The 18976-nt window shown below is 42.1% G+C and overlaps 1 protein-coding gene across 5 annotated transcripts in view; it reads left to right on the top strand.

Annotated features, from left to right (window-relative positions):
* Positions 1-18976, top strand: part of KIAA1958 (uncharacterized protein KIAA1958 homolog) — a 60769-nt gene that overhangs the window by 4217 nt on the left and 37576 nt on the right. For 2 of the 5 annotated variants that reach the window (XM_040655971.2, XM_015280697.4), the window contains exon 2: positions 843-971. The exons of the other annotated variants lie outside the window; for them this stretch is intronic. The gene's annotated coding sequence lies outside the window, so the exon portion shown is untranslated. The remainder of the gene's footprint in view (positions 1-842; positions 972-18976) is intronic. 5 annotated transcript variants of the gene reach the window in all.

Here is an 18976-nt window from a genome sequence, read left to right as displayed (position 1 = left end):
GTAGAAAACTCTCATTGCCCTGTGATAGTTTGCAAAATTGGTTGCAACACGCCATAAGGAACCAACATATTTTAGCTAGTAACGCTCCAAATGTCGTAGCTTAGAATTTGCAAAATATTGCAGGATCGAACAAAATTAATGAACAATTCTCAGCGTGTAGAAGCTGACACTTTTGTTTTCTGTTTAATCTGTGGTATTTTGATCCTTGCTGCTGAGACACTTTTGCTTGGATGACTCCGGTGTACTCGTGGAGGATTTTCTGTTCTCCATCATGCCAACTGTCGCCCTACAGCAGTCCATAGTCACACCAGGTCATGTCACTGTGCACTGTGAGGTTAAATATTTGCTCAGATCTTACAGTAACTGCAAGCTTTCTATGGAGTCTTCTTCACATTTAACTAGGAAAGTGAATATTTTGAATATTTCCTGTCTGAAATTTATATTTCATGCTGTCTTTTTTTTTTTTTTTTTTAGCTCAGTTAGGGGGAAATATCATGTATACTTCTGTTTTTTTTTGTGTGTGTGTGTGTTTTTTTTTTAGTTAAAACATGTTTAACTTTCTTATCTGCATTTATAAAACCAAACTTAGCTCTTGCTCACTGACTCAGTGTTACATGTTTTAAACCCAAGAGGCAAGCATTTATTGTGCAAACAGTAAATCACAATTGAAACTGTTCCATAAAGTGCTTGGCATAGACTGTGCCAGATGTATGAATCCTAGCAATTTTAGTGCACTTGATAAGAGTACATATCAGTTTGTACATATCTCATTCCAAGGAGTATTTTGTTCTTGCCTAAACCTCATACCAGATTACCCTCTTAATATGGTTTCAAACCTCCAGATTCCCTCACCAGGCACAGAGAGTGGTCTCCAGCTTGCTGTGCTTCCTCACCCTGTGCTGACGTGCCAGCCCTGCCTGAGAGTGAACAGCCTTACTGAACTTTGCAGCTCCTGCCGCTCTGCCGTTTTGGTGAGGTGTCCCCCCAAAGCAGCCATTCCGTGCTATAAATATATGGTGTACATGTACCTTTTTTGCTCGTGCCCCGCTTCCTCCTAACCATAGAAGATGTGAAAATTAACAGTTATCATTTCCAGTTAATCCTCTGGCACCGCTGAATCCTGACTCATGCCCTTGAAAACAAGCTGATTCACATACCAGCCATTCAAGTTGAACATCTCCCTCTCCGATTTCCAAAAATACGGATAACTTTTGTGGAACCAAACCAGCTAAAAAGTAATGTTGTCTTTAAAAAGAATTCATGAACATATTAAATCCCCCAGCAGCTTGATAATTTCCAAATCTTCTGGATTTCAAGTTATATTTAGGTGTAGATTTTTTCCTGCAAATTTAAAGCTCATGCCCTGTAGATCAAAGCATGCTAAAAACATTGTGTAAGGAACTTCACGGGAGGGTGTAAGCTAAGAACCCTGTAAATGGTGTGTTTTCACTGGAGAGAATGTAATGCAGGACTCCAGCCTCTGATTCTGGCCTGGTGCGTGGCATCAGCCTGCAAATCAGGCACAGTGCTGAGCATTGCTGAATGAGCAGTGGGGTCTGATTGAAATACTGGTCACTGATAAAGGCATTTTGGCTGGGAAGGACTGAGTCAGACATCTGGATTTTTAGCCACCTGCCTTGGTACTTGGGGGGGAAAAAAAAAGGTATTTATTGCAGGGACAAGGGAAGAAAGGCAGAAATTTGTATCTCCTGTATATATACGTGTGTTTAAATCCACAGTATGTAATTTTTTTCCCTTGTGTTAGCCTGGCTGTATTTGCTTATCATAAATACTGTAAAGGCTCAGCTTTATAGCATATTGGATGCTATAGTGCAATCCAGCAAAATACAGTCAAGTGATCCTCCCAGAAAAAGAAACATTAGTCAATTAATACTTGCAAATTTTAGTCAGTGATTAATCAGTGCATTTTTTCCCAAATTGTCTGTGAATATGTTTTCTCTTCACCTATTTATTTTTTTTTTTTGTCCAGTTAGGTAATCTACTCTAAATTACTGAAACTGATCTTGGAATGGAAATGTACAGCAACCCTTCTTGGTAATGCATTCATGTGTACAAAAAAAGTCTGATAGACAGGAAAATAAAAAATCTGTAAATTTAGATCTACAGTTTCTTTTGACTTTCATGAAAATATGTGACACCAAGCCTCACAAATAAGTCCTGTTTTGCAGCAGTTCCACAAGATAATGGCGCTCTCCTGGGATACAACGTCATGCAATTTATATTGAGGGTGGTCATTCACATAACCTTTTATTTACAAGAAGCATTCTGTACTTTAATTGAGCTCTCTTTAATATGCTGCATCTGCTTTAATGCACCGCGTATGCTCTTTGCATTTGTACAGTCTCATAAAGATGGTTAAAATTTGTTTAGGTCTGGCTAGAAGTCAGGGAGAAATAGCAATTCGGAGCCATATAAGTGAAGATATGCACGGTTAACCATTGCTGCTTTTCTTTTTTTCTTCTTTTTCTTCTTCTTCTTCTTGTTGTTGTTGCTAACATTCCCATTGGATTGTTAACCCTGTGAAGGTAGGTGACCTCTTTTCAGACAGGCATCCCCAAAACTATCTTTGCTTTTACTGACCTCCTAGATACTGATTAAACTGCTCCACTGTGTTTGATTAGCTTGGTTTACAGACCATTTAGCTGGTACAGAAGTATTTACGTGTGATAATCCTGTGAGGATTAAGATGGGGGAAGTAAAAGCCTGGAACCACTTCAGTAGGCTTTATGACACAAACTGGGACGAGTCTTGTGTGTTTATGTACCGTTTAAAATCTCAGGACTTGCCCTTTGGGCTCAGCGATACACTTTTATTCTGGAGTAGAAATTGCTCCTGCTCCTTCAGCGAGAGGTGGTGATTTCCTTCCCTCATGGCCGTACACTTTTGTCAGTGCTCTGCCCATGGCTGTGAGCTCGCACTGGGCATGAGGAATATGCTAATGAAAGGGGATCAGAGCTGAGCAAATTGCTCTGTTGTACTTTGTTAGTATTGATGTAATGCTACTGTGCAATTGTGCAATTAAAAAGTGCAATTAAAAAGCAGAAAGTCTGAGTGGAGACATTTAGACATCAGCTGGCTGATGTCATTCCTTAGCTGCCTCTACCTGTGAATTTCACCACCTGCCAACATTTTGCAGTGCTACAAGCCAGGTTTTCTTGTTCCTGCTGGTACAGCTGAAGGTAGAACTGTAATATTGTACCGTATGTTGCTTTTTATATATGCATTTCATCTGAAGCCCCTTTCCCCCTACTAAGGGCTACTGACATGTTCCAATGGAGTTGCCAGCACTTTTTTTTCTTTTTCACTTGTTTTTTATTGACAGATGCTAGCTCTTCAGAACACAGTGGTATGGCCAGTGCAAATTCCATTTCCTTCTCAGGTCGTTCATTGAGGGAGATTGCATTGTGGCCATGGGTGAGGAGGTGGCAGAGCATTTGTGTCTGGCTCTTGAGTGCCCGTTGTGAAAGAGGGAACTGGTCACTTTGCTCAAACACAGTTTTGTTCCAGCCCGTATTGTCAAGGTATGGAACTACCTTGCTGAGTCAGTAGGATGGCTTCAAGGGCCAACCAGGTTCCCTTGACAGGGTAGTAAAGACTTCCTGTAAAGTTAGTGCAGCCTTTGCTATCCTTGGGAAGGGAAATAGATGGAGAAGTCCTGGCCGTGTGGAGAGATGGGGCTTTGGCGTGGATGGAACTGCTGCTTCTCTGGGCTTTGAGTGGGTTTTCTGCCTCACAGAGTTGCAGTGAGATTTTCCTTCCTCCTCCTGTGTGCTTTTTGTCCTGGCTGATGTCCCATTAAAAGTGCTTTTGCGATCAGGTTAGGTGGAGTGAGAGGGTCTCTTGTTCCCACTGCATACCGCCTCTTGTCAATTAGTACCTACTCCATATGATACGAGGTCCCTTGTTGAACCTTTACTGAAAATCAGTTAAATTAAGTCATGTAGGTCATTTTTATATGTTTGAGTCACCTTTCCTCTCTATTTATTGGCTGCTCTGAATGACTCTCAGTCATCAGAGGATAGCAGTTTTCCCTCCTGATTGTTGTGCAAGAGCAATCCTATCTGGTTACATTAAGTGCTGCGGTACTTAATGCTTAATCATTCCCTGCTTGTGCAAGATAATTTCTCAAAAATAATAGAAGTGTATCACTTTCACTGTATTAATAATAACACTATGTAGAAGAATGTCAGAGTAAAATTTCTGCTGATATGACATGCTGTTTGAGAAACAATGATTCTTTGGTTTTGGGGTATTGTGGTTTTTTTTCGCTGGTTTCGGGGGACTGACAAAAGGAAATGGCATTACCATTTTTCACGTGGTTTGACCCATTAGATTGTCTAGTAGAAAGTATTTGAGTAGGCGTCAAGTTGAATTGCTTTTACATTTCCAAGACGCTTAAGATATAAAATAGAAGAGACAGCGCTAGATAAACATGCTGCATATATAATAATATTACTGCCAAGGAAATTTAATTCAGTCTTCAGTGATGGGTTTGGGCAGATGTGTTGCATTTAGCTAGAGATAAGTTAATGCATTCAGTGCACTTTCAAGTAACTAGCAGTAAAATGAAACTGATAATTTGCATTAGTTGTGTATTATTTATTGTATCAGATATAAGTGTGCAGCAGACACCTGATACTACCACCATCTGCTTGGTATCAGATACTGTGTCTGGGTGTGGAGAGGGCAGGATGGTGATGTCTGAACTTTCTAAACAAGAGTTGCCTTGGAACAGCTTTCCCTTTGTAAACAAGTGGCTTCTTTTCTGAGTTATTTTCTTTGCTAATGCTGTAGTTTTGCCATTAGAAATCAAGATTTCTGTTGGTAGTTGGCAACAATGGGCCTATATTTTATATCAAGAGAGTGAAAAGCATTGGTTATAGTCAACTCCTGTAAGAAACTAGTGTTTCTGCTCTTTGAGAATATCAATTTGTGGGAAGACACTTTGAGGGTAGTTCAGTACCAGAATATATGATGAAGGGGATGAAAGTCTTCCCTTTACCCTGCAGAGGCATGACACCCATTTTACAGAAGGAGAAGCTGAGTCAGAGAGCCCTGGGCTAAAGGATGTCATCTTGCTGAGTTCATTTCTGCCCAATGTGCAGCCAGAGACAGCTGAGCTCCTGGCTGCACTCAAAGGTGACAGGTACCCTCAGGGAGGTGAACCTGGATTACTTTACTCTGCCCAGGAGTGCTGACGGCTGCTGTGATTTTCTTCCTACCTGCAGAAGGATGAGTTCCAGAGGACAGAAGAAGAACGTCACAGCACTGATACAGAGCTGTACAGTCCTGCTCTGTTTGCCTAGGAGTTTAGAAAGGTTTGTGGCTGGAAGCTGCAGACCACCTTCCCCAAGTCTCAATACAGGGACTAGACCTGTGTTTCATAGGCTGTTTTCCTAACTGTATGAGCTGTCCTGATAGCTTAGCAGTACCCCACTCCTGCTGGTTGCTTTCTTGGGTCTCCCATTTCCAAGGGCTGGGAGCGTGGTACAGGCAGAATTATCCTTCCCCAAACAAAGGGGGAAGCAGTAGGTTACTCTGGTGTTGGTAGGGGAAGATACTCATCAGTGTATTTTGGGGCATTGTACCTTAGTCACTGATTGAAGGAGTCTTTTAGAAGATTGGGACAATGCAACCAAAAGGGAATAAATAAATAAATAAATAAATGCTGGCAATGGAAGAACTCTCCAGCACTGCCTGATGCTCTTCAGGAAACGCAGCTGGCTGTATTTGGCATGCATGGACCTCCTGTGCTCCACTGCACTTACAGCGTGTAAGCTACTTAGCTTGCCTGTTGAAAGCAGTGCATCTGTGTTTTGCTGACACAAACGAGTATTCTTCCCTCTTCCTCATGGAATGCCTCTGGTAGTTAGGCTAGGGGAGCACAGAGTAAGTGGGGCAGGCAGACAGTGCCCTGGGGCACCACAGAATGTTTGTTCTGATAAAGTTCTGTTTTCTTTTGGTCCGTTTTGTGTTCATAAAGGTCTCAGTGGTGCATGCTCAGGCTGAGTGGGCTGGGAGTGGGAGGTTGCAACCTGCTGGGAAGAGCAATTTTTTAGGAACTTTTGCTGCTGAAATATGCATGTATGAAACCCACGGCCTGTCTGGTTCCCAACTTCTTCTTCAGTGTTAACAAAGAAGATTGTCTCAGAACTTCCGTGAAGGATAATCCTTGATTATCCTTCGACAAGGCTAGCTTGAGAAATTCTGCAGGCGTTGTGAATTTAGTCTTACAGTCATCTGTGCGTGCACTGCTCACCAAGAGAGCTCCCTGCTTCTCCCACTGTGCTGTGTGGCTCCATCACCCTGAACAAAATGTGCCCTATTTAGAGACTGTGCAGGTAGTGGTACAAGTCACGTACGTCTTGCCTGTGTTCTGAGCAAACTGTGAGGTTCACATGGGAGGAGTGAGGAGGTACAAGAAAAATCAAGTGAGTGTGTTCACTGTGCATTACTTTGCATCTGGTATACAACTTTGGTCAACTGGAAGTCTCCATTGACTGTGCAGCATGTGCCATGGGACTGCAGGGACTGGATGGGGCTGGTGGAGTTAAGGCAGACGTGAAACCTTTATCTCAGCTTCCAGCAGTCCCTCTGTGCTGCCACTGGCATCTCACTTGCTTCTCTGTGCCTTTATGTCTGATGGCAGGACCACTGGTACTTCCGAGACATCCGGATATGCTGAGGAAGCACTGGGAAAGTTATGGGCAGCCTTTCCGAAACTGGCAAGTGGTTTATGTGAGTTTGAGATCTGGATGAAGACTGGACTTCCTAATAGTAATTATTAAAATTGGTCTTTATCCTTCAGTGGAAGCACTTGTTAGAACAGAGGCTGGTGACCTTATTGCCGTCACTCAACAGTTTAGTCCCTGTTAACACTACCATATGTGTTCTTCCTGGACAGCCGTTTAAAATATTTGTGTTGTGTTTTTTGGGGCTTTTTGCTGACATTCATTTCCCAAGTAATTGTTTTCTAGAAGTTAATTGCTGATGTAATAGACATTGTGTCCTGCCGGTGTTGAAGAGAGTCCACAGGTAGCAGGAGGTTGTTATTAAATGATGAAACTGAGAGATATCCATACAGGACGATGCCACAATGGGGATTCCCAAGTGATACAGCTCCCCCACACCCAGCACGGGCAGCTGCCCAGCTCTGGCTGCTTGTCAGGTCTGTTCTGTGTTTCTGTGATGAACACCTGTCTGCCTCCCTAGCCCTTGCCCATGGTCTGACCCATCTCCATGCATTGGATTGCAATGAGAGGGCTTCCCCTGCATTCCTTATGTCTTCAAAGGGTTGGCTCATGCGTAATCTCTACTTTCTGGCACAGAATGAGCACTGCCTGTTGAATGATGAATTTGTACTACATACTGCTCTTTTATCCCCCCCTGCTTACTCCATCCATTGAACTATACTCCATAAGTGAGCAACCAGAATCGTTACTTTTGTATAGTTTTAATTTAATGGCTAGTTACCAAGCACAGTGCTATGACATGTTTAACTTGCACAGCTGTGCTGCGCTGAAACCTTCTGACTGCTGTTTCACTGTCTATCATCTTTTAAAAGCGTGCAGCCAAAAGTTTTTAATTTCTTCCCTTTTTGTCTTTGGCAGATTTACTCTGATGTTGCACAGCTATTCTAAGCATAAGCCTTGTGAAGTGCCTTCTGAGGCTTTATTTTTCTTCATATCTCTTTCAGAAGTATCAAATAGTCCATTTGTGCCAGTCTGGCAGACAGTAAGGTTAAATCTCCACTGATATCCGTGAGTGTTTTGCTTGCTGTAGTGATTGCAGGGTTGGAGTCAACTGTAGCGCAGTGTTGGTGCAATTTGGAATGAAACCTGCTTACAACAGAGGTGACCACCTCTGAGCCAGAGTGACAACAGTTCTGAACTGGTCTAAGGGCAGTGATATGCCTAAAGGGGAACTGAGCCCCTCAATTCTGCCTCCTGCTGCTGCCAGGCTTTCAGAAGTGACAAGCTAAGGACAGGAAATCTGGTAAGAGTGTGCTATTCAGTCCCCAGGGGTCATGTGCTCTCACAAATTACTTTTTTGATGGTGTTACTGTCTGTGTGCCATCCTTCTGTTTCCTACAACTAGATGAGAATATCTTGCAAGCCTGTGTTGCCCGTTAGTGGACAAAGTCCCTGGCCCCCTGGAGGGGAACAGAGAAGCTGATGCTGATGATGGAGGGGCATTCCTATGAATGCTAAGCAGAAGGGATGGCTGATATCATGTGTGTGCAGGAATGGTCCCACCTTCCTGTGTGTCAGAAGACCTACAGACATCCCCAAGAGGGAGACATCAGGGGATCACACTGCTCAGGTGCACACCAAGTGCAACACCATGTTGCTCCTCTACCGTGCAGTCTCTGGCATTTTTGCTGGACCACACTGAAACATTGGATTGTACTCCTCCCAGCCAGTGACGTGGAGCTTGCCCTTTGTAAACATAATTTGAGATGTCCAAACTTCTCTGATATCTCCTGCACTTTGCAAAGCCTGTTGGGTGCATTGTTTCAGTGGAGTTGTTTTCACTGACGTTGGTTGCTGTAATTTGACAACAAACAGCCATGTTTGCAGAAGTGATAGCGTTCATGCCCTATCAGAAGCAGCATTTCAGTGCTTACATTTCCACTCTAGTAATGTGGTCTCATTTGAACAGATGATTGCAAAGCAATGCATACGTGTCCTATAATATTACACAATTTCTTTTTCTATTGCCAGAGCTGACTGCAGGTCAGACATTGCTTTCAAAACTGTCCCTCATCAGGACAGGGGCACACTATGCCACTGCAGGACAGCAAGAGAGATGTACCCTTGTATTTGGCATGCAAGCAAGGCCTCCAGAGCAGGGGGCTGCAATGCTGAGGGCTCGTTTGCAGCGTTGTCGTTGGCTTTGTGTGTAATGGAACTCCTGCTGGCTGTGCCAGCTCTCTCTGATCCTTGAGTGTAAATGCAGTAGCCAAATGCTATTGAAACTTTAGACTGAGCTGACAGGATCAGCAGGGTTAGGAAACTGAGCAAAGCAGGAAGGCTGGCACTTGGTCAGTGGTTTCAGTGATAGAATGCAATCTGAGCTGCTGCCCTTCTTGCTGGGACTGGTATGCACCTTTTACTTGCAGCTGTGCAGGTGGAAGTGAAGAAGGGAGGATGGGGACCGTCCTTTGGATCTGGTGGGTCTTTGCTGCTGCCCTGCATGTGGTGCAGTGGCTTAATGGGACGCATGCAGAGCAAAGGCAAAATGCTGTCAGTGTGAAATGACTGCATATCAGCACAAAGTTTAGCTCTGGTGCAAGTCACCGGAGAATTGTCCTTCCAGCTCTTTCTCAGCACTGAATATGGATGTTGCAATTTGCAGTAGGGTTAAAGGACATTATACCTTGGGAGAGTCTGTGTAAGTACTATCCAGAGAAGGGTACCAACACTACCACCACTGAGCTTGTGGCATTAATTTTCACTGTGTGCCCCCATCAGCCTTATGCCACTAATAGAGGTTTGCAATTGGAAGAAGCCAACCAGACACCAGCAGAAAGGTGCAAGGCATTAATTCAAGAACACATAATGCACTTCTTCTTTTGGACTCACTGTTACAGTAATTAATCAGCAGTTCTGATGGCAGCAGATCTTTCTGAGAGAAGATGAAGCAGTCGAAGCTCATTGCCAAACAATGGCAAGCTGGTCAGGGGAACTGAATGTGCTTACTCCCTGTATACATGGCAGCACATTCCTCTCCACGCTTTCTCTCTTTTGGTTTGGATTCTACTTTATAAATAATAGTTTGTGTAATTCCTCATTGTAATTCCAAAACAGCCCTTCTAGGTTGTGATTTATTCCTCCAAACAAGATATGTCCAGGTATCTGCTGAATCTGCATGAACAGTGATGTCTGTAGTGAGAGACCTCGCTGGCTGCAAAGCAAGCACACTCTGTGGCACAGCTAGATGATTGGGTATCTAATGTGTGCATGTTCTTACTGAAAACACTTAGAAAAATCAGACTGGTAATTACATGTATTCAAAAGCCTCGTCCTACCTGGACTGTGATGTTCAGTTATTCGTGACATATTTTCTGGTGTTTGTCATTAATTGCTAATAGGTTGCTTGTATCTTTAGAAAGCAGAAGAAATTAGATACTGATACCAGTGTCCCTGGAATGACCATTGGGCATGACATTTTGGCTTATATATAGAATAAAGTTGTTGGGTTTTTTATTTTATTTATTTATTTTATGATACAATGGCTGTATATTTTCTATGAACTCCATTCAAAGGCTGGAATAAATGCAGTCATGGAAGATAATTAGTTGGGAACCCTATCAAGTTGATATAGTAAAATATCTTGTGGTATCTTTGAAACCTGCTGTGTTTTAGAAAATATTTTGGGTTATTGTCTGTCTTTTAATTGGCAAGAGAACAAAAAGTCTGGAATACCACAGATGGAAAGTTTTATATTTTGAACTTTTTCTTCTGTTATCTTTGGAGAGAATGAGAAGTTTGCCTGTATGTATTTCTTAAAAGAGGTTAGTGTCATGCTTTTTGGGTATGTACCTTAAAAAAGTTACTATCTTGCTTGCAATAGTTTTTATTCAGATGTTTTTGCTAATGTGCATCTTGTCTGTAGCCATTTGTCACTTTAATTGTGAAGCAAAACAATTTGAACAGAAATTGGTAATTTGGGAAGGGTGTCCTCTTCTATTTGGTAGACTAGATCCACTACAAATGAATTGTAACGAGAGTAGACTTTAATAAATAAATGCAATGCTGTAAGTATATATTTATGCTTTTTCTTATGCACCCTACTTCCATTTTACTGATTGCCTGGGATACAGCCTTGTGCACTTCATAGTATTCCTCAGTCTAAGTAGCATGTTGTTCTGAACTTCAGTTGTCTGAAGGCTACGTTTGTGCTTTCAAATCTCAAGAAGAAATGAGTGAGTCTCTTGAGAGTCCTCCTTGCTAGAGCTCTTCTTCAGAAATCTTCCTCTGTGTGCCCGCCACCAGTGCATCTTGTAAGTTAAACATGAATATTCTGAGCATTCTCTATGTTTCTTAATTACACACCATCTGTATATTTCCATGTTATACATGCCAAATGTTGTGCTGCTGTAAGAACTGTGCTTGCATGAGAACACAAATTTAGCTCTTTTGGCCAGAGCTTTGGAACTTGGTGTGTGAAGCTTTGACGGGTTATTAAACATGTGTGGTGAGATTTTATAGTTGTTTACATGTCTGTAGAGATCTCAGAAAACCCCACTTGGTGTCTGTCAATCCCTTTAACTGCACAGTGCCTTTAAGAACTGGGACTTGTGCTGATGGAACCAACCAAGAACAAAGAAATCTTCTCCATGGAAAAATGCTTAAGCCCTTACCATCTTAGTCCCACTGAACTCAGATCTTTGGGCTTTCCAAGACCTCTGCATTGTGCTGTGTCTCACGCACTGTTTTTTATGTCAGGAGCAGCAGCAAGTCCGGCTGTGCACCCTGCTCCCTCGTGCACTCAGGCCCAGCATCACAAGGCTTCAGCCTCGTTGGGGCACCCTCCGTAAGGACACCTCGGTGACTTCAGGATATCATCTGCTTTGAAAATCAATTTAAATTTTAGGATAATCTGATCTGTTATTATAATATGTTAGAGGCTTGCAGCTAGAAATGTTCCCAGGGTTAACAGAAAAATTAACAAATAGTTGGATGGAGTATTTACAGTGTTTTTATCCACTAACTGCTGGTGACAGAATGTTACCCAGAATTTTTGACTGGCTTACATCTGAATGCAAATCCTTGTGTTTCCTGGCTCATCTCTGGGGCAGCTTTCCTGTTCCTGTTTCTTCTACATCCCGTCAAAGTCTTGTCTAGGAACTTTATTAGGGGCTCAACTGCATGTGGTCTGTTCTGCACAGCTGGATACAAGCCAGGTCACAGATAAATGGTTTTTTTTTGAGGACTTTAAAAGGAAACTGCAGGGCACCCTGGTGCTAGTAGTTTAATGATAAGGATCATTATTGATCCTTTGGAAAATGTGCTATAAAGACAGTTTCAGAATGTTATTTTTGCTGAGAATTAAGTCCTTGGAAAATGATTTTAAGTCCAAAATCATTTCTGTGTTTCTAAAAAAAATGAGAAAAGATAAACAAATTTTAATATAGAAAGTGCAGTTTCACCCTTGCACAGAAACATTGAGTTGCTGCGGTTGCTCTTATTTTCTGCAGAAAACAGCCTCCCTATTTTGTGTAGACAGTTAGCGGTGTAGTCTCACTCTTACTATTTAGCCAAATGGCTAAATGACTGCACCATCCTTAGTTTAGAAGAGCCCTGAAGAGAGAGAAATCCTACATTTGAAAATACAAACCAAATCTGGAATAGTGAAGTCGCTCATGGGCGGAGAGGGTCTGCTTGTGTTTGCTTGTGTGGGAGAGCATGGAGTAGTTAAGTGTCCAGGCAAGAACTAAAGGCATTGGTTTTCCAGTAAGAGAATGGGAGAGTCGGGCTTTTATAACTTGTGTGTAAGTCAGCGATAACATTCTTGTTTTCTTTTTAGTAAATTACATGCAGACTGTTAAGAGAAGTTCCAGGAAAATGAAAGACCAGGAAAAGCATCTTGCCTTTAGGCTGTGTGCTTGACTCTCCTTATTATAATGCTATAATTAGAGAGAGTACACACACTTTGTTGCAAATGCAGGCAATTATATATTTTAAATATTTTCCAAGTGTGTGGGTCATTGTCTTCAACAGAGAATGGTTGTGAACCACAAGCTGAGGCAAATGCTGGGATGTTTGATGCAGAGTGGTTTTATATTCAGACCATCCTGACAAGTACTGTGAAGAGGCAATTTTGGAGCACATTTGAGTAAACAACAAAGAACCAAGCCATGATATATAAGCCCCTGACAGCTAACTAAAAGCTTGGATTTTTTTTTTAAATGCTTATCACTTTAAAATCTTATGCGTTATATTTTTCAGAAATGATTTAGCAGAAAATGTGTTCTTCCATTAAAAACGTCTCTTGCTTGAGTACACAGTTAGTAAAATATAAAAGCCGGCTAGGACTGACTTCAGGTCACAGCTCAACGCTCTACTACTGTTTACTAATACTAATTAATGCACAGGCACCTTCTTGAGCAGTCTGTGCATGGTCCACCAGTTGCATCATACAGCACTTGGTATTGCCATTGTGTGCACCTTGACAGTGCTATCAGCAGAGTTCTGTTGCCAAAGATACTGGAGGTGCTGTAGAAACCATCTTCCCCTGGTCACTTCAGCATAGCATGCACCAGGGGATGGTGCTTAGCTGGAAGTCATCAAATGTGAAGGTGGGGATTTCTAGCACTTACAAGAGATGATGAATTATGAGAAATGGAGCACTAGGTCTTCCTCTTGTTTCCTGGAGAGTTGACTGCTTTGCCATACTTCAGCCCCTCTCTAAGTGGTGGCTTGAACACATTAGCTAGAAATTCCCAAGAAAAAGATAAGCCTGGACCAGAAACAGCTCCAGTCAGGTTATTTTCCAGACGTGTAACACAAATTGGAAAGCTCTGGAAAGAACTTTTTAGGGAAAAACTATCAGTTTTGCTCCATGAGCAAGCCCTGCTGTAAGTGGGGGTACCCACTCACAATGGTTTCCTTAGTAAATATTGGTGGGGCCAGAGCATGTTAAATCAGTTGTTCTGTTGTTTATGGTTGTTTTGTTTTTCTTACATTAAATTTTGGCAGACGAAACATTAACTCAAAGCAAAAGGGTCCAGCTTATGACAGAAATCAACGGATGCCAAAAAATGGCATCTATCAGAGATAATGACACAAGAATGATATGAGCATACAAGTGTATTTAGATCAGTTCCAGCTCCCCAGAGAATGGAGATTAAAGCTCTTTCTCATCCAGGGAAGTGGCAGCAATGACACTATTCCTTGAGTAAGTCCAAACTCATAAAATAGGCATTTGAGTCTTCTTCAGTGACTGCTGTAGTCAGTGGAGTCTTGGCTTCATGGGTATTATATCAAGGTCTCCTGAGAAAATCTGATGGTGCATATTCTGGTTGCAGTCATACCTGTGTTAAAGGAAAGTGCAACAGTGCAGTGATAGAAATGTCAGAGCTGGAGACCTTCATTTTGACTTCAGTGAAAATGACAGGTTGGTTCTGAAGGCTTGAAAAAGTTGAGTATCAGGCCCATTGAAACAGTGAAGGAATAGAGAACCAAGTTCACGCACAGCTTTCCATGGGCGAATACTCAGGATGTATTTTACTTAGGGCTTCATTCTTGCTGCATCTTTTCCACTGTTGCTAGTGTAGGACATAAGTGTTGCTCAAAATGGTTTCACTCTCTATGCTTCCATTCTGGAGGGCTTTCAGCCACTCTAGGAATGCTGGAGTGAATGGGGACTGAATTGCTGTTCTTTGTGGGTTGGTGGAACACTTCTATTTTTAAAGCAGGATTTAAGGATGTCCAGCTAGTGGTTTTTTGTTTGGAAATAAAATAACCACTTAAATATCTGCATATATGCATGTAAGTATATGATTATATATTACGTTGTATGCATACGTTTGGTCATGTTTGGCCATTGCAGCAGTCAACGTTCTGAAATGTGGTAGTAAATTTGAGAGTATCGCAAAGAGAGGTAAGGGACAGCTAGATGCATTTTAGCTGGTGGAGGTATCTCATGCTTTGGCAGTTCAATAATGCATAGTTTGGTTTGTGGGTCAGTTCAAGGACATTTCAAACAACCAATTAAGTTTTCCCTCTGCCAAAATTTTAACAAGTGCATTGAAAATTGTTACACAGAGACAGCCTTCTGAAAACTTGCTGGTGGCCTGGTAAATACTTCAAAGCTCATTTCTATACTTCTTCCCCCTTTCTAAATTTGGAAGTTTAGGAGGTATAGCTAAAATTAAATGCACATAAATGCACTGAGCACACAGTTGTATTCATTTAGTGGCACTTGCATATGTAGAAAAAAAAGAAACACAAAAATCCAAAATCAAAGAAAAAAACCCACCAGTTTTGCAAAGGAGTGTTTATACACAAAATTCTGACGTGTATGTGCAACTGGAGTGCTGAAGCAGAGATAATGGATGCAAAGAGGTGAGGTAGGTAGACTGGATTTTGTCAGTGATGCAAGCACCTGCAAGTGCTGCCCAGCATTGCAATCTTACGAGGTGAAACACATAATGTGAGCACAGCTCTTGGAGTATAAGTAGAGGGGGAAGTTATTTCCCTGTTCCCCACATCCTGTGCCACTGCCCTGGGGGCATGTAATAGTCAAAAGATGGTTCATCTAACAGTCTGTAAGTCTGCACAATGGCTATTGCTAAAATTTTCTTGTTTTTGTCAGAAAAATTTCTTGATACTCTGTGTTGACACTGCACAAGCCCTTGTGTTAATAGTTTGAGATCTCAGCCTTCAAAACCCTGAAATCCTTCCTGAGCACACTACTCAGGAAAGTAATGCAAGCAACCTGGAAGGTTAGTGTTTTACAGGATCACCATAGTGCAGCAGAGCCTATGGAAAGGGCATGGCAGAACACGTAGTTGATGGAGAGGAACACAAGGTAGAGAACATGAACTCTAGGACTACCATGTGCTTTGACTTCTCTGAATCTAGAGGTGCTCAGCAACTTTGCAGATGCATTCATGAACTGCAAAAAGCTCACATTTCTTTCTGATGTGTTTCTTGGGAGGGAGATCCTCTGCAAGATGAGGCAGTGCTGTGTGTTTCTGTACTGTTCCCTGGTGATCCTTCTTACTGCAAATAAGGACATCAAGTATCAGTCCTGTGTCCCTGAGAACACAAGCTCAAGAAGCACAGTGGATGTCTCGGAGGAGGAGTTACAAAAAATGAATATGTGTGAGCAGTTATCAAGAGTGTCACAGTGAGCTGCAGGGAGCAGAGTGAGGAACAGGTCAACCTGAGGAAGCTTGAATTTAAATGTTGGCATTTGTTTGAGAAGAGAGTTTCTTACATGATGAGATCCTGCTGTGGTTGCTCAGATTCACTGCGATGCCTGTTCTGCTCCAGTTTCATCTGGTCCTTCTACCTTTGGTTCTCCAAAACCCTTCATCTCTGCTGTGCAGGAGCAAGGCTCACACAGCTCCTGTTTAGTGGGTGTTTAGGAAGAATTGTGACAGTAAAACCAGTGGTGCTGCTGGCGTTACATTTGGGTTAAGAATCTAGCCCCCAAGCTGTTCTTCAGTTTACTCAGCTGGTGATGTGTGGGCCATTTCGTTTTGTGGGTGAAGAAGGCTAATGTGAAGCTCAAAATCCTGTAGTACTCTTCAGTGTGAAAGGTGACTCAAATCCCCAAACCCTCTCCCAGTCAAATCCTTTTCTTTTTAGTCTAGCTGAAAGAATTTGACCAGCACACAGGTTTTACTGCTTTCTGCAGGCTTGCTGTGATGACAACTGCAGTTGAAGGCGTGCCATGCTTGGCAAGGAGAGAGTCTTCTCTAAAGACTAACCATCAGCTGGGGAGGAGCTGCAGGCTCCTATAGCAAGTGTGACAGACAACTGTGAGATTTTTATGAATGGAAAACAGCACTGCTTTCCCAGAAAGACATGCTGTTGTTTTTAATTCCTACCTCCCCCTCAGTCTCCATCTCAGGAGGCAGTGCTTCATGCTGCTTATTGGTGATAGGGATTGTAACTCTGGTTCTCATCGTTATGGTTGAAAATCTGGCTTGCCAGTCCAACAGCAGAACCCCTACTGAATTCAGAAAGCCCAAGACATAAGCATGGGAGCTCAGAAATATTTAAAAAAAAAGGCACTTACTACACATAAATGAATTGATAGGAAATTTGGGGTGACCCTTGAAATGCAGAGGTGAAAAATTAGTGTGAAGGTTTGGTTTTGCTCCCACGGTGTACTTACTTCTCAGTCCTCTCTTACTGAACTAAAAACATGAGAGATAGTGTAAACTCACATAACTTGGAAACAGTCCATGGTTTTTGTTCAGGTGAGAGCTTGTTTTCCTCTGAAGACTCTCATCTGGAATCTGTGAAAGAACGATGAGGAAAGAGTGACAAATTAATGGAGCTGGAGGAATTCTTGTCTGGTTTAAGGGTTCATTACCAAACTTTGGGAACCAAAGGTTTGCCAGAACCTTTCCTCTGTAATTTACACTCTTCTATTTCCTGGAAAGACATTCAATTAAAAACATATTTTCCTAACTAAAGGGAAACGTGCCGTTCATTTCACAGATGGAAGTCTGCCCCTTTTCCCAGTGATAGATCAGGGGACATGAATGCTTCACGTGTTGCCTGTAAGCTCTATTCCCTGTATACTTTCTTCCTCTCCCTCTCCTTGTTTCACTGTCTGCCTTTTAAGTGGAAAACAAATTTCAGTAATATTTGAGTTGAGATGGAAGTTTTGTGCTCCTGAAGTTCCATGTTAGAGAGAACACACTGCCTATCCCTAGCCCTTCCAGTTTGCTGGCCTGTTCTGAATGGGTAGTTGTCCATCCCAGTCCAATGATAAGCAGATGACATCCTTAAGAAATCAAAACATATGGTTGGGAGCTCAGGCATTTGAAGAGAAATACCTGGAACAGGCAGCAGCTCCTGGTGACTCTCCTGCCTCTTCCTTTGGGAAGGAGAAACACAGTTCTGCCTGTCATTCTGGGAAGACAGGGGTGCTATGGGACCACAGGACCTGGTGAGGACCTCAGCACTGATAGGAAGGATTTCTGAAGTTGCTGACTTCAGTTCTTTAGCAATATTAAGCATTTGGCTTAGAAGGCACTAGTAATAAAGGAAGCCCTACTGTTGTCCATCTCTTGAATGAAATAGATACTTAATGCTGTGGGTGGCCAAACCTTTAATTTCAATTGTTTTAACTAGTGGATGGGTTTCCCCACTTGAAGGTAGGGAAACAAAGATCCTTCCAAGTAAACAGTGCTTCTCTCTCAGATGGCAAAGGAGAAACAGCCCAGAAGGTCTGGCCAGAGGAGATTGGCTGAAACAAAGAGGATTTGAAACATTCTGAGTTGTTTGTTTTGTTGGTTTTTTCACTAGTATGAGAAAGTAGGATCTCTCTAGAATCAGCTGAAAGTCACATTTAAGCTATTGTAAGACTGGTTTGAAATCCACGCTACTTAAGATGAATAAATGCAGGTTTTCTACGCATCTTTTAATATTTTAGAATTCAGATTTTGGAGTTTTTATACAGCTGTGTGATTACAAAATTACTTTTTATAATTAATAGAAGCGATTTTTGTGTAGTAACCTTATTTAAGAATCTTGGGGTTCTAGGAAATCTTGAACAGGGTATCCCAGTTTTGGGATAATGTCCCAAGAGTTGGTTGATGTATATGGCTCTATTAGTCTCTTGAACAAAAATCAGTGTGGAAGTTCTTGATATGCTAATGATCAGTAGTGGTAATGGGATTTCACAAAACGTGTTTGTGTGATGTGTGGACTTTTCCAAGCCTTTGTTGACTTTTCTAGCATTATTACCCTGGGGAGGAAGTCTATTATTGGCTACCTATGATTATGTGAAAGGACAGGCCATGTTTTTTGCCTTCCTTATCACAAAATGCACTTGTCACCTTCCCTGAGACGTAAGTCCACCGAATGCCTGCTCCAGTGTGTGAACTCTGCTGGAGGACCCTCACTTTCTGCAACTAACTTCCACTGCATCCCATTTTTCATGTTCATCTCTTTCCCTGCATCCTCACCTCTTCTGCCTTGCTTCCAGGTAAGCCACATCACAGATTTCCCCATTTGTCCTGAAGGACCTCCCACAAGGTCCTAACCAAAACTGCACTGGCAAGGCTCATGCACAGGTTTGAAGAGAAGGAGCTCTGTTTTAGAGGCTGCCATCTTTCATTACTGTTTGGTCACCAAGGAAATCTCTGACAAAACCCTAGTTCTGGATACAGAAAATACTCATATTCCCAAATCAAATGATTTTCCAGTGAATGCATTAACACATCTCAAAGAATGGTTTTGCAACAGCAATGCTTTCTGGCATG

This window comes from Gallus gallus, chromosome Z, assembly GCF_016699485.2.
Source record: "Gallus gallus isolate bGalGal1 chromosome Z, bGalGal1.mat.broiler.GRCg7b, whole genome shotgun sequence".
NCBI classification, from domain to species: Eukaryota; Metazoa; Chordata; class Aves; order Galliformes; family Phasianidae; genus Gallus; species Gallus gallus.
This window is presented reverse-complemented; position numbering and strand designations above follow the sequence as displayed.